This window comes from Gracilinanus agilis, chromosome 2 (genome assembly GCF_016433145.1).
Source record: "Gracilinanus agilis isolate LMUSP501 chromosome 2, AgileGrace, whole genome shotgun sequence".
NCBI lineage: Eukaryota > Metazoa > Chordata > Mammalia > Didelphimorphia > Didelphidae > Gracilinanus > Gracilinanus agilis.
This window is the reverse complement of record NC_058131.1, coordinates 249,458,347-249,475,790: the sequence shown is the minus strand read 5'-3', so window position 1 is coordinate 249,475,790 and position 17,444 is coordinate 249,458,347.

Genomic DNA, 17,444 nt, shown 5'->3' with positions numbered 1-17,444 from the left:
TGACACCCTCGTTCAATAAAGTCCAGTATTACTTCTAGAATAAAACGTAAACTCCTGTCATTTAAATCCCTTCATGATCTGCCTCCTACTCATTCTAGCAGCCCTCTTACACATTACTCTGCTTTAAATAATCTACAATCCAGCCAAAGTGGGCCTTTTACTGTTTTTCACATGGAACAGTACATCTCCTGTCTCCTGAGCTTTTGATTAGGAAATATATTTTTTTTCCTTACTTTTTGCCTCTTAAAATCTCAACTTTCTTTCAAAGATTACCTCAGAATCTGTCTTCCTCTTTTCCTCTTCTATGAGTCATTTTCTGATCTCTCCAGCTGCTAAAGCCTCCTCTCTAAATTAACATGTGTTTATTTTGTAGATATTTCTATGCATATATATGTCCATGTGTATTGTGTATGTGTTGTCTTCCTCTATAAAATGTAAAATCTCTGAAAAAAAACGAATATTTCATTTGTTTTTGTGTTGCCATCCACAATCTAGTATGTCATGAAGGACTGCTTTGAGTACTTTAAAAAATTAGGAAGAATATTAATAGATGTCTGAATACTCATAACTTTAAAATAAATGAAATTAAAACTTTTTGAAATATAGAGGCCAACCAGAAAAAATAAAAACTTATGGAGGGAAAGGATGAAGCAAATATGATTCCTGTCCCCCCCTACTACTGGAGTGGTCCCAAAAAGTATTTCAATGAGCCCAGGGATTAGCCTAATCCCTAAAATTTTAGTCAATTACAAAATTAATCATTTTGTCTACCTTCTAATAGTCTACCAAATACTTAAAACACAGAAGAAAAATGTCTAGCATATAACAGGCACTTTAAAATGCTCATCGTGATTGATCATTGATCACAAAATCTTAAAATTGGGGAATAAGAATTATTTTCTTTATCAACATAATTATTATTAAAAAGAACTGACTTACATGGTATCTTAACATTTATATTAAACATTCCATATTTTATTTCATGGTACCCTGAAGAAAATGCTAGATTTGGACCCAAAGGACCCGAGTTCAAATCTTAGCTCTGCTACTTAACTATTCTGTGGTACTTGGGCAAGTTATTTCATTCAATCAGGGTCTCAATTTCCTCATCTGTAAAATTAAGGTGTAGAATTTGATTAATTCTGATGTCCCTTTCATCTCAAAATCTATGATCATTACATTCATTTCCTTATAAAAGTTTATTTTTAGATAAGCCAAACAACAATACTAGAAGACAATATGTATAATGGTAAGACTCTTGAAGTCTAGTTGCTTGAAACTCATACAAATGGAATAACTTTGCCCAAGTTAGACCTCGATCTCAGTCTCGGTTTCCTCCTTTGGCACAAAAACCCATGGAAGGAAAGGATTAGTTGTTTTGACTAACAATTTTTGCAAGTCTTAAGGGGCTCTGTAAATATGAATTGCTATTACTGAATAGATCCCTTCACCTGGGATCTATTCAGGCAACTAAGCAACACAGTGAACAGAGCACTCAAATTAGAGTCAAGAAAGAAAATCCTAATTCAAACAGTTGCTAGTTGTGTGACCCTGAGCAAGCTACCTAACCCTGTTTGCCTCAATTTTCTCACCTGTAAGATGGGATTACAATAATAGCTAAAGAGTTGTTGTGAAGATAAAATGAGAAATTTGTAAAATATTTAGCATAGTTCCTGGCATACAGTAGGTGCTCAATAATGTTGCCTTATTCTGTTCATCTGTAAAAAATGGAGTCGCACTTTGATAATCCCCAAGGTATTTTTTAGATCTAGATTGTATAGTACATTTAACCATACTGCAAAAAAAATATCATACCAAATGAGTTTTGATAATTTATTCCACATACAAAGAACCAGTTTGGTGTAATGGACAGAGAACCAGCCTTGGAGATAAGAAGAAATGGATTCAAGTCCTGCCTCTGATACATATTGACTATGACTTTGGGTGAGAAACTTGACCTCTCAATTCTTTAGGCAAGTTTCTAAAACCATATATTGCAGAGATGGTGCCAGCTGTTTTATTAGAGGGAGTTTCTCCAACTGGGATTTCTTTATATGAATAAAAGTGCAATACCTTTCTCTATTCTTATGCTACATGCAAACATTAAGTGCATTCTTCATGTGTGTTTGTGTGTCTATATAATCTGTGCTAGGTTCTGGGAGAGATACTAAGAAAGATAAAGTAAGATTCCTTTTCCCTAAGAAGCACAAACTAAAGATAAGTGATTTTGTTGGTGTGGGTCCTCTTTCACATATGCAAATCACAAGGATCTGAGCCTATACAGAAAATTAGATGAGTTATGATAGCAAATAATAATAACAGCTACCATTTATATAATGCTTTAAGAGTCGCAAAGTGCTTTACAAATATTATCCCATTCTATCCTCACAACTACCTTGGAAGGTAAGTCATGTAGGGAATTGGGGCTCAATCTGTAATTTCATTTTAAAAGGGAACTTGGGTAATAAGGCACTGCAGCTAATTAATAATAATAACAATAAATCATATGTGTATTTTTATTAAAATCTAGTGCAAATCTTTTGTTGACAACACTCTCCAAAATTGTTGAAGCCAATTGTTGGAGATCTATACATCAACAGCCTATACAATGCATTTCTAGTTTACTAGGACCTGCTAGAAATTAAGGTTTTGTTAGCATAGCCTTTGAATAACCACAGTTACTTCCACATCACAGTAACTCATCAGAGTAAGATTTAACTGAAGGAAAAGACATATATACAGATAAACAGAATATACATTGAGTTATACTAGAATTATTTTTATCTAATTAGAACCCTACACAGTATGCTTCAAAAAGTCACAAAAATTGCTTAGAATCTACCCATATAGATATGTAAAAATGTATTAGTGCTTGAGTTAATTAGAGAGGGACTTATATGTATACATCTAATCCTTATAATCTCATATTTTATGACTAAAAACATCAAAAGATTATAAAAAATAACATATCCACCTACTCATCTTTCAAGCAATTAAAGTATTATTATATCCATTTTACATTTGAGAGAAATTAAACCCTAAATCTGTTGAAATGGGAAATTAAATTTAGGTCTCTTGCTCTCCAGTGCAGAATTTTTTCCACTATACTTCATTCATATGCCCTCCTATTTCACCTTTGAGGTTCTGTAGATATCTCTGAAGAACATTTCTTTTCTCTCATCTCTTCCCTTAATTTCTTCATCTTAAATTTTGAGAGAGAGATGAGATAAGAGAGATGAGGAAAAGAATTATAAGCTAATTCAAGGCCCAAGCTATCCATATGCAAAATATGTCATCATGAGATAATTTTGACAGACATATTCCTGGTGCTAGAAAAGAAAGTGGGTTTTATAATGAAGTAAGATCAAGCAAAGAACTGAAATATAATATTTCATGTAAAAATCTATCCTGATTTTGAATACATTAGCATGAAATAAAGTATTCTACTAATTAGCATTAATGAAGCCTATCTAACTACAATTTTCATTTAGGATGTACAAAATTGGAGAGTATCCAGAGGAAAACAAAGAAAATTATTGGAGGCCAATAAAATAGGAAAGGTTTTGTCATTCAGATTATTCAAGACAGAGTACAATTAAAAGGTTCACTCAGGGTTATTATGGAATAAAAAAGCAACTTTATAATACCAATATCCTTTTCTTGATGGTATAAGGCTATAAGTCATGGAACATCAACACCATGACCTCAAAATAATCACCATTTCAACTGACCCAAAGAGCAAAGGGAAGAAACATGATGGGTTAAAGTAAGCTACAGTATAGGTGACTTGAATATATTAGATAAAGCATAAAAGATATCACCAAAGTTATTATCTCTGAAGAATCACATGGCAAAGTGAAGAATTACAAAAGGACTCTATTAATGTTACATAGAAATATTAAAAGATACAGAAGAATTCTAGTACATTTGGTAAATCCACTGTGGAGAATTTATAGAAATATATGAATAAGAAGAATACAAAATGAGACAGCTTTGTAGAGAGAATGCTCTTTTGAGATCCTGAATCCACTGGATTTTTTAAATAGACCAGCTAGTCAACATATCTACCCAAGATAAAGGAAATGACCTTAAACTGCATTAAGAATTGGTTAGCTAGTCCATACTACATAGATAATTAGGTTTCCAAAAGATTGTTTTGATTTATTTTCTGACAAACAAAAGATGGGAGGGAAAGTATTATCTCCTCTTTCAATCACACTGTTCTCCCATAACCCACCAATTTATATTATAATAGAGAAAGAATAGATGTTTCCCTTTGGAATCCTAATGTCTTCAGGGATAACAAAGTAAAGTAAACACATACATAAACACACACAAGATCTGGATCTGGATTAGTTCTGCTTTGTTGCTTTTAAAAAAGGAAAGAAAAGGGGAGGAAAGGCAATAGAATATGGAATAAAAAAGGAAGCAGAGGAGAACCTATTTCACATAAATGGTGTATATGAGAAAAATATACATGGATAAAGGGGTGAAGGGAATGGACATCTCATTACCTCACTTTTATCTCAACTAGATAAAAAAGAACTGAATAAACTATAGGCACACTGGCAGAAGCTTGCTGGTACAGGCACACATGCACACACATGAATTTTGGCATAGAAATCAACAGGGAAACAAATGGTGATAGGGAAAGAGGAGAGAAGTATAAGAAGACAATTAGAAATGATAAGGGAATAATCACCAGCAAAACAAACTTCAGATTTACAAAATTCACCAGAAAGTGAAGACTAAAAAGAGAAAGAAAGCATGCTATAAGAAACAGATATAAAGGAACTTGATGGAGAAAGAAGGAACAGAGTAGGATCATGTCACTTCAGTTATTTATCATATTAGGGCTACTAAAACACATAGGAATAGAAGGAGCTTTCCTTAATATTGTAGATAGAATTATTTATTTTTTAATTCATTTAAAAAAATTTTTTTAATTTAAATTTAAATTTCGAATATTTTCCCATAGTTACTGTGAGATTCATATTGTAGAGAGGGATTCAAGCTGCAGAGGGGGGTTCAGGCTACAGCTACCCTCTACCCCCAAGCCCCCCCAACCTCCCGTAGCTGATGCACAATTCCATTGGTTTTTTTTAAAAATATTTATTAATATTCATTTTTAACATGGTTACATGATTCATGCTCCTCCTTTCCCCTTCGCCCCCCCACACTCCCCCCACCCATGGCCGATGCACATTTCCACTAGTTTTGTCATGTGTCCTTGATCAAGACCAATTTCCAAATTGTTGGTAGTTGCATTGGTGTGGTAGTTTCGAGTCCACACCCTCAATCATGTCCACCCCGACCCATGCGTTCAAGCAGTTGTTTTTCTTATATGTTTCCTCTCCTGCAGTCCTTCCTCTGAATGTGGGTAGCGTTCTTTACCATAAATCCCTCAGAATTGTCCTGGGTCATTGTATTGCTGCTGGTACAGAGGTCCGTTACATTCAATTTTACCATAGTATATCAGTCTCTGTGTACAATGTTCTTCTGGCTCTACTCCTTTCTCTCTGCATCTGTTCCCGGAGGTCTCTCCAGTTCGCCTGGAACTCCTCCAGTTTATTATTCCTTTTAGCACAATAGCATTCCATCACCCGCATATACCACAGTTTGTTCAGCCATTCCCCAATTTGTGGGAAGCTGTTTGAAGTATTAAAGCCATTGGAGAAATAGGATCAAATTTAGGGCCTGTTATCTGGATTCCCTATGTGACCAATCCAGACTGAGGTAGTCTTTGTGTTTGGTCCTGGTCACCTGAGCCCCAAAAGGCTCTGGTACCAGCAGGTAGGTTAATCCAAGATCAACTTGATCCCTCCAAGAGGCTATTAGGAGTCATTTAGAGAAACAGAGTCTATAACAGATATTTTATCTGGATCCCATTACAAAATCATCGACAAGTAAAACTGTGTGTATGATTTTTCTGCACTGCATGTCAGGACAGACAGAATGGGCCATCTAAGATAAAAATCTGAGGCTCCTCTTTTGACTCAGTCTTTGATCCCCACCTTTCTTAGAATTCTTATTGGAGAGCTTTGAAGTGGCAGACCAGCATCTACTGAGTTAATGATTCCTTTCCTTGATAATTGAGAGGCTTGAATCCTAACAAATGTTAATTAGATAAGAGTGCATATTCAGATTAGAACTGGCTCCTTTAGGATTTGGCTGGTGAGCATCTCCCTGGGATATTTCCTCTCCCAGAATTATCCCCTGCTGAATTGGGGTTTGGAATTTGACCATTTGTCTTTGCATCTGTATTCTTTAGACTTCAATGGATTATGCGTGATTTATTGCCCCTTACCAACTGTGACTCCTTTTTGCTTGAAATCAGTATATAATAAACTTCCATGCCCGCAGAATTCGGAACAGCATGGGCTAACCACTAGTCTAGTTGTTCTCATTTTCTTTCTCCTGCTTTAACCATCCTATACCACCACGCTGCTCAGGACCCCCAAAAATCATATAGAGGCATGGCTCCCTATACCAATTGAAGGACATACCCTCCTTTTCCAATTTGTTGCCACCACAAAAAGCGCAGCTATAAATATTTTCGTATAAGTCTGTTTATCTATGATCTCTTTGGGATACTCCATTGGGTTTTACATGTATCATTGATTAAGACCCAATTCCATATTATTGATAGTTGAACTAGAGTTATCGTTTAGTGTCTGCATCCCCAATAATATTCCCATCAGGCCATGTGATCAAGCAGTTGTTTTTCTTCTGTGTTTCTACTCCCACAGTTCTTCCTCTGAGTGTGGCTAGTTTTCTTTCTCATAAGTCCCTCAGCCTTGCTCTGGATCCTTGCATTGCTGCTAGTAGAGAGTCCGTTATGTTCAATTGTACCACAGTATATTAGTCTCTGTGTACAATGTTCTCCTGTATCTGCTCCTTTCACTCTGCATCAATTCCTGGAGGTCATTCCAATTCACATGGAATTCCTCCATTTCATTATTCCTTTGAGCACAATAGTATTCCATCACCAGCAGATACCACGAATTGTTCAGCCATTCCCCAATCAAAGGATATTCCCTCGTTTTCCAATTTTTTGCCACCACAAAGAGTGCAGCTATAAATATTTTTGCACATGTCTTTGTCCTTATTATCTCTTTGGGGTGCTATGGCTGGATCAAAAGGCAGATAGTCTTTTAAAGCCCTTTGAGCATAGTTCCAAATTGCCATCCAGAATGGTTGGATCAATTCACAACTCCATTAGCAATGCATTAATGTCCCATTTTTGCAACATCCCCTCCAACATTCACCACTTTCCTTTGCTGTTATGTTAGCTAATCTGTTACATGTGAGGTGGTACCTCAGAGTTTTTTTTTTAATTTACATTTCTCTAATTATAAGAGATTTAGAACACTTTTTCATTTGTTTGTTGATAGTTTTGATTTCTTTATCTGAAAATTGCCTATTCATGTCCTTTGCCCATTTATCAATTGGGGAATGGCTTAATTTTTTTGTACAATTGATTTAGCTCCTTATAAATTTGAGTAATTAGACCTTTGTCTGAGTTTTTTGTTATAAAGATTTTTTTCCCAATTTGTTGCTTCCCATCTAATTTTGGCAGCATTTGTTTTGTTTGTACAAAACCTTTTTAGTTTAATGTAATCAAAATTATTTATTGTAAATTTTGTAATTTTTTCTAACTCTTGCTTGGTTTTAAAATCTTTCCTTTCCCAGAGATCTGACAAGTATGCTATTCTGTGCTCACCTAATTTACTTATAGTTTCTTCCTTTATATTCAATTCATTCACCCATTCTGAATTTATCTTGGTATAGGGTGTAAGATGTTGATCTAGACCCAATCTCTCCCAAATTGTTTTCCAGTTTTCCTAGCAGTTTTTGTCAAATAGTGGGGTTTTGTTCTAAAAGCTGGGTTCTTTGGGTTTATCATAGACTGTCTTACTGAGGTCACTTACCCCAAGTCTATTCCACTGATCCTCCCTTCTGTCTCTTCACCAGTATCATATTGTTTTGATGACTACTGCTTTATAGTACAGTTTAAGATCTGGTACTTCTAGGCCACCTTCCTTCACATTTTTTTTCATTATTTCCCTTGATATTCTTGGTCTTTTTTTCTTCCAAATGAACTTTATTATAGTTTTTTTCTAATTCAGTAAAAAAGTTTTTTGGTAGTTTGATAAATATAGCATTAAATAAGTAAATTAATTTGGGGATGATAGTCATTTTTATTTTGTTAGCTTGTCATACCCATGACTCAGTGGATTGAGAGCCAGGCCTAGAGACGGGAGGTCCTAGGTTCAAGTCCGGCCTCGGACACTTCCAGCTGTGTGACCTTGGGCAAGTCACTTGACCCCTACTGCCCACCCTTACCACTCCTGGGCCAAGGACAGTCCCTAGCCCAGAGGAAAAAAAGAGGAGGGTTGGGCGTGGGGTTAGCAACCCCACCCTGTAAAAACTACATCTGCTAAAGAAACTGCAACCTAAAGTAGGGGCAGCTGGGCTAGCTCAGTGGATTGAGAGCCAGGCCTAGAGACGAAAGGTCCTAGGTTCAAGTCCGGGCTCAGACACTTCCCAGCTGGGTGACCCTGAGCGACTGTGTGTCCCATTGCCTACAGATTGTGGCCCTATGCTCCTTGAATGGAGTCCCAGGCCTACAGGTTGTGGCCCTATGCTCCTTGAATGGAGTCCCAGGATTAAAAAAAAAAAACAAAAAAAAAAACAAAACCATGAGCACTCAATGTTTTTCCAATTGCTTAGATCTACTTTTAATTGTGTGGAAAGGGTTTCATAGTTGTGTTCGTATGATTCCCATGTTTGTCTTGGCAGATAGAATCCTAAGTATTTTTATAGTGTCTAAGACAGTGATGGGTAAACTTTTTAAAGAGAGGGCCAAAGGAAAGGAAATGCTCATCTGTCAGTCTTTTTCTAAGGTAATTCTTTCAAAGTTTCATTGTATTGTATCCTACTCATTGTATTCATCAGATTAGGAATAATGTCCTGCAACTGGATAGAACATTTCAGGGGGCTGCATCTGACCCATGGGTCATAGTTTGCCCCTCACTGGCTTGGACCATACTTTTTCCAAAACCAAGTATCTCCAGTGTGGTCACACCCAGTAGAACTTTTGTTCTAATGCCACAACCATGCAGGATTACCTCCATAGTATGATGAGTTTTAAAGTAAAACTTTGGCAGAATATTTATACTCTCTGAACCATTGTTGTCCCACCAGAAACTGTGTTTGGATTATGTGTATGCTCAGGCATAAATTTACTGCTAGCCATTCATGTAAGTGTATTTGTGCAGGAGAAGTGATCTATAAATTTCTATAATATTTAACCAATCTAAGATTCAATTCATCACCTTAACTTCTTATTTATTTCTTAGTTAGATTTATCGAGTTCTAAGAGGGGAAAATTAAAGTCCTCCATTATTTTATTTTGCTTTCCATTTCCATCTGCATCTCATTTAATTTTTCCATTAAAAATCTGGATGCTCTAACTCTTGGTGCATACAAGTCTAATACTGATAATGCTTCTTAGTATCCCCCCCAACATAATATAGTTACTTTGTTCGTCCCTTCCAGTTATATCCATTTTAGCCCCAACTTTGTCAGAGATCATGACTATTATATCAGCCTTCTCTGGCCACTTACCTTCATTCTATGTCTATCTCTCATGTTCAGTTTCTTATAAACAACACATCATCAGTCCTGATTTTTTATTCTTTCTGCTATCCATTTTCTTCTCATGGATGAATTCATCACATTACATTCGATATCATAATTGCTAGCTATGCATTTCCATTAACTCCATTCCTACTCACTGTCTTCCTCTTCCTTTCTTTCTGCCATATTCCTCCTCAGATGTCCAATTTCTTTTCACCAATTCCTGTCCAATTCACACTTCTTCACAAAAATCTTCCCTTAATCTCTCCACTTGCACTCTTAGTTCCAAATTGGCCATCTTTCCTTTTTCCTTCCCCCTGGTCTTTTAATTCTTATTCTCTCCACGTTTCCAAAAATCCCTTATCCTCCTCACAATAGTGCCCTCCTACTTTGATATGCATTGGATTCTAAAAATCTCTCCCCAATCTTGTCCTTATCTCCCACCTTAGTCCCTCCCTCTTGATATGTATTCCTCTCTAGGTATGCCTCCCTTCCATCTTTTTACTAATCTCTTTGCCCTCCTGTCTCTTAACCTACCCTTCCTTCTCTTATTCCCTCAATCTTGTAAGGGGACTCCCATTCCCTCTCTAATCCATTCTCTTTCCCTCCTATTTCTCTGTACATTAAGAAGATTTTTAACCTTCTAATTGTGTATGTTGCTCTCTCTTTTTCCCAGGTCTGATGAAAATAAGGTTCTGATACTATCTGCCCTCCACCCACCCATTCCCTTCTTCATGGCAGTTCCGTCACTCATTCTTTCTTCATATGAGATAACCATTCCACCCTTCATCTTCCTCTATTTTATTCCATTACATTCACTTCAATCTTGAGTCTTCTATTCATATATATCCCCTTCAAAATACCCAGGCAATGATGCCATTCTCAAGAGCCATAGATGGCATTTTCTCATACAGAAATCAAACACATGACCTTTTAGATTATTTATGACTAGTTTTTCATTACCTTTGTATGTTTCCTAAAGATCCAGTTTTCTACTAGAGTCTGAGTTTTCTCCTAAGAATAGTTTAAACTCCTTTAGTTCATTAAATATATGTTTTTTACCTTTTATAATTATGCTCTGCTTTGCTGGATATGTTATCCCTGGTTGTAAGCCCAGTTCTTTTGCTCCATGAAATGCGGTTTTCCATGTCCTACATTCTTTTAATGTTGAGGCTGCCAAGTTTTGTGTTATTCTGATGGTAGCTCCACAATACTTAAATTGTTTTTTTCTTGTTGTTTGTAGTACTTTCTCCTTAATCTGGTAGCTATGGAATTTATCAAAGGTTTTCCTGTGCATTATCATCCTTAGGTCTCTTTGAGGTGGTGATTGGTAGATTCTTTCAATTCCTATTTTATGCTCTGATTCTAGAGTTTCTGAGCAGTTTTCCTCAATGATTTCTTGGAGTCTAATTATGCTCTTTTTTATCATAACTTCCCAGGAGTCCAACTGTTCTTATATTATCTCTCCTTAATCTATTTTCCAGGTCATTTGCTTTTGTGATAAGATGTTTTGTATTCTCTTCTATTATTTCATTCTTTTGATTTTGTTATTATTTCTTGTTACCTTGGGAAATCTTTAGCTTCTCCGTTTTTTAGTTCTTAGTACATTATTTTCTTCTGTGACCAATTTTAATTCTTACTGCATTATTTTTTTCTGTGAGTTTCTGGATCTCTTTTTCAATTTGGGTAATTTTTCTTTCATAATTTTCTTACATTGCTCTTACCTTTTTTTCCAATTTTTTCTTTACCTCTATTTTGTTTTTTGAGGTCTTTTTTAAGTTCTTCAGAATGCTCTTTTTGAGATTGTTGCCCTTTTTTTTTTTTGCTGATTTTGAAGTAGATGTTTCTATTTCAGTCTCCTCTAAGTTTGAGTCAAGATCTTCTTTGTCCCCATAATAGCAATCAATAGTTAATTTTTCTCCCTTGCTTGCTTATTTTTAAGAAAAAATTTAGCAGCCAAACCAATAGATTTAATTATTGGCTTTTTGCTCAAGTTCCAAGATTCCTAGTATATTGGGATTTGTTACATCAGGTTTCAGGATTTTTGGGGGGTGTTTCTCCAGGGTCCTATTTAGATATTTTAATTTTTATAGTCCAAATCAGATATACTCCCAGTTCCCCTCTCACACTCTAGTCAATGATTGACCTTAGGTGCTCCAACCAGAGCTTTGAGGTAGTTCTGCCATTATAATAGCAAGCACACATTCATCTTCCTCCTGTGGCAGCAGCCAGGGACTCCACTCTCCTGAGAGCAACCACAACCAATGAGGCCAGAGACCCCAGGCACACTCACCAATCTACACTTCCTTCTCACTCCTCCCCTCCCCTTACTGCATCCCAGAACAGAGCAGACATCCAGTCCCTGTTCTTCAGACCTCCAAAGTCCCTCATTTGTTAGCAGCAAGGCTTTAATTTCTGCCCCTATGGCCTGGTGCCCCACAGACTTGGTGGAGTCCACTCCCCCAAACCACAGCTTTGAGACAGCCAGGGTGTCTGGAGCTGAGACCCAGACTATAACAGCTACAGCTGCTCCAAGGACCCTGTCATTGTATTCCAGTGGCAAGCTCTGGGGCTCAGCAAACAAGGTAAGCTTACCAATCCTGCCCCTAGGGGCTACCTTGTTGATTTCACTCTCTTTTCTCTCTTTGAGCCTCCAAGGGCTATGGAGGTAGGAGTGATACCACTAAAGTCAGAAATCTTCCTCCCTAGTTATCCCTGGCTATTCAGCTTTGCTCCCAATTCCTGGATTTTTGTTTTGTTTTGTTTTGTTTTTTGCCATTTTTTACATTGATTCTGTGGTATTATTTTTGGTTGTTTGTGGTGGATACCTAGAGGGGGAGGAATCTTCACACCCTACTCTGCCATCTTCCTACGATGTATTTCTCTAATCATTGTTGAAAGCAATTTGGAACTATAGTTGTCCCTCCCTATATGGTGGTTCACTTATCGCAGCTTCACTGTATATCATGAGTTAAAAAAAAATCTAATTCTGTATTGCAGGGTTTTTGCTATATTGTGGGATTTGGGGGATGAATGCTATACTGTAGACAATGGAAATACAGTACACCACTATTGCTTGTGCAAGTTTGCTAATGTGAGATTCTACATGCATGCTATTGACTGATGGAATGAAAGGTGACCAACCACAGCACTGCCTGTATCCTGTGTGCTGATTGGCTCAGTGACTGTACATTGGTCTGTTTGCTCTCCTGCACTGTGTCTGGATGTTCTGCATCTCTCCTTGTCCACTTCACATCGATGTCTGATCAATGTACATAGTGATGCTCTGTGGTGGTGTGTTTTTGTGAAGTTTTCATAAAAGTCTCAATTTATTTTAAGGCCCTTGCCACCCAAACATTCTGCACTTTCTAAGGCTTTTGGCAGTGAACCCAAGCACCAAATTACATAGGTCTAAGAGTGTAGAAAATGTTTAAGAACATATGGAGTGTTTATAAGAGTGTGGAAAAGATTTATAGGAGAGTTGGAAGAGTTTATAAAGTCTTAAAATATATATAAATAATAAAATAAATATAACACCACTACTTTGTGGATTTTTACCTATTATGGGGGTCTTTGAAACATAACTCCCACAATAGGTGAGGGATCACTGTATACTCAAAAAGTCACTAAAATGTACATATTCTTTGACCTACTAATACATACCATGACACAATAGGATATATGGGTATTCAAGGAAGACTAGCACCTCTAGTGTTAGGGCATGCCAAGCTCTTTTCAGGGCTACTCATCCACATTTGGCATCAACTTGTCCCCCAGTTTTCAGTGGTTTCAAGAAGCTATAGCCACACCTCAGCAAAACCATTTGGCCAGATAAGCTAAATTGCTTTGAGGGTAACCAATATACCATCAAACTGATTGGTGAACTACTGGGACATCTATCCCAAGCATAAGACTTTCAATGTCAATGAAGGCAACTGAACAGGTACTATGAAAAGTTTAGAGATTAGTTGACATCGAAGACACCAAGGTCATCCACTGCACCTTGTACCATCAATACTTGTACTGAGTTTTGTCCTGCCACAGAACTTCAATGATTCTGGAAAAGAGAGTGAGACTGATGACATTGTACAACTCTGCCTTACTTTAATCCAGTTCATTCTCAAGTCAAGGTATTACTCCGTGATGTCATTTGCCCACTTCAAAACAAAGGAATGTGTACCCCCAAAGAGATCAAAGACAGAGGGAAAGGATCCGTGTATACTTACAGCAGTACTTTTTGTTGTATCAAGGATATAGAAACAAAATAATTGCCTATAATTTGAAGAGTAGCTGAATAAATTATGGTATAAGAATGTAATGATTAAAGACATGGATTCAGAGAAACCTGGGATGACTTTTATGAACTGATAAAGAGTGAAGTGAGCATAGCTAAAACAACTTATATAGTCAACACAACAGTATAAATGAAAATAACTTTAAGAAAGAAGACTTCTGGTCAATGTGATAACTAGTCACAACTCCAGAAAATCAATAATGAAGCATGCCTGCCACCTCTTGGTAGGAAAGTAGATAGAGTATGGGTAAAGAATGAGCTCTACATTTTCATGCACAACCAATATAAAAATTTGTTTTGCTTGTACTTATTAGTTAAAAGTAACAGCTTCTTTGGTGGGGGTGGAGGGTGGGAGTGGGACATGGAATTTCAAGAGGGAGTATTTGTTGGGTGGATTGAATGATGCAAAGAAGAAAAGAAAGAACAAATGAAATATTTAAAAATATACAAGAGTAAAAAATATTGAGAAGGTAACAGATAAATAATGTTGGTATTACCACATTAAATGTGTGTATATATATATATGTGTATATATACATTCATATGTTTATATAAAGTATTGTATAATAGATTCAATTTCATTTACAATCCTCTTTTCTGGTCTTTGTATCGAAATGTTCATGCTTGGTGATTTTCTAGGTCATGATAAAACATTAAAAAAAAAAAAAAAAGACAACCGGTGAGGGAAAATAAAGATGCAGTCAAGTTTATGTCTGGAAAGAAACTGAAAATATTACGTTCTAGTGGTACATACACCATTGTGAAGTGTCTGAGCCAATAATTATGGACCTAAACCAACCCTATCTCTTTCCAGTTTCACAGAGAAGTTAAGAGTTTCAGTCACTTCCTTTGTTATTGCTCAGTTGTTTCAGTTATATCTGACTCTTTATGATTCCATTTGGGGTTTTCTTGGCAAAGATACTGGACTAGTCGGCCATTTCTTTCTCTAGTTCATTTTATAGATGAGGAAACTAAGAAAGAGTTAAGTGACTTGCCCAAGGTCACATGGTGAATAAATTATATGAGGGTAGATTTGAACTCAGGAACATAAGTCTTCTTGATTCCAAGTGTAGTGCCCTATCTACTTCACCACCTAGTTGCATGATTGTTTTGTGTTTGCTTTTGTTGAAAGAATTTGGAATGTTTAGCCTGGAGAAATCTTGGGGGAGGGGAATTGGGGAGGAAAGGAAGGGATGATCATTGTCTTCAAATATCTGAAAAGCTATCCAATGAGAAATTCTGCTTATTTTGTTGCCCAAAGAAGCAGAACTAGAAACAAAAGGAGTAGTTTGCAGAGATTTTGGTTCCATAGAAGGGAAAAAAAGAACAATTTTCTAAAGATCAGAGCTATCCAAGAGTGGAATAGGCTACCTCAGAAGTAGTGTATACTCCTTCATTGGAGGTCTGGTGATGGAAATATGATGACCACTTCTTGGGAATTTTATAGAGGTGCATCTTGCTCAAATGCCAGTGTAATCTTCTAAGGTTCTCTTAAATTTTGGTATTCTTTTATTCTGTGAAATTCTAAGACTAGAGCTCAGAGCTCAGAGTTGAAGTTGTGAAGATGGAATCACACACAAATAGATAATATTTGAAGTTGTGCAGTGGATGAGATGACTGATGGAAGAGTCTATAGAAAGAAGAGGACCTTGGATATTGCCTGTACTTTGGAGATCAGACAGCCAGAAACCAGCAAAGGAGACAGAGGAGGCATTAGAGAAGCAGAAGGAGAACCAGGGGAGAGTAGTGACAGAAGTAAAAAGAAGATAATTTGGGGTATAGTGTTGGTCAATATATGCTCCCCTCAAATCAAAACAAATTAATAATGAAGACAAAGTTTAGCCATTAACAGGTCATTGATGAGTAATTTCAAAATAATATTCAAAGGCTATTTTACTTGAGATAATTTTTTGTTTTATTTTTGTTTTGTTTTTCTGTACCTATGATTTTATTAGTTTAGGAAAGAAATTCCTTCTACCATTAGGGATCTACAGCTTCTTTGTAATTTAAAGTCATAAAGAAGTTGCCTAGATTAATGTATGATTAGATGATTAAGCTAATATCATTCAGCCAGTAAAATAAAATAAGAACTTAAACCTAGGCCTTAAGCCTGACTGAAATCAGTTCTTTATCTAATAACTCCATGCTGCCTCTCTAGGCATGTAACAAGTTGAAAACACTGAATAAGTTACATTACACTGAATAAGTTATCATAGGGAAATACATCACAATTGTTATCCCTCTTTGTTATGGTTTGAAAATAGCCAAAAGGATTATATTAATAGACATAATGCCACTAGGTTCCCAGAATTATGGAAATAAGGATGCGGAACCTCCTATAAGAACTTTCTATCTCAGGGTAATCAGCCACTTACACATTCTATCTAGACTGGAGATAGGGCAATGGATTGGATGACTCTCTGAAGTTCTATCCAGTCTGATTCCATCATCCAGTCACCATGTCTACCCTATATTATCATATTTATTTGGGTTGTATCTAAATAACATTGAAAGACTTGCAAAATCAAGAAAATTCCATGGTACTATCCCAATGATCATGTTGATAACTCCATGGAAATTCCAGAGCTTCCTGTTACAGCAACCTGGGACACTGGTAAGTAACTATGTTGAATGAAAAACAAAGCTAATTTTCCCAAATGGAATTGGCATGTAAGTTATAAAATTGCCCAGACAAGCTTCAGTTTAGTTTCTGTCACCAAGAGATAATAAGCTCATCCCATCATTTCACAACTCAAAGTGCATGGGTGCTTTGTGAAGCCTGTAGCATCTGCTCTTGCTACAAGGCTAAAGACTAAAATCTCATTGGAAAGAGGCTGGGCTGCTGGTGGAGAGTCATAGAAAAGGAGGAACTCTTTCTCTTCAGAACATGATTTATTTCAAAGAGCCTTTGTATAACTTGGTACCTGCAGACAATAACCAAAAAACACAGCTGTGAAGTTATTGGGTACTTAAGTTTATATGAGTTTCAATGGTTGATTTTTAGAAGAGTTTGGAAAGTCTTGAAGATTTCTTTTCTTTCAGTAAACTTCCAGTGGGATGTGGCTTCAAATTTATGCTCTACCCCAAAACATTTCTGAAGCCTTTGTCTATGCAAAATGCAGATGCACAAGACACATGGACTCTTCTAGACTATTAAGGGGTTTTTAATTTATTGTTTTCTTTTGCTTTCTTTTGTTTAAAAAGAGTAATCTAGTGCTTTGTAACTAAGACCTATCACTAGAGATACATTTTATAAATCAAATCAAAAAGCACTTTCTAAATACCTACTATGTGTCAAGCACTTTACTAAGTGCTAAATGTACAAAGAAAGATGAAAGACAGTCTCAACTGTGCCTTTTGATGAAAGGCATTAATTTCCAAGACCTTCTATTAAGCGGTGATTGGAGAACAATGGTTTCTCTGTGAAGGAAACATCCATATGAGAATCAAACTTGAATTTAAGGTTTATTTATTCTAATAAATCAAGCTAGCTAGCTCAGATTTTTTT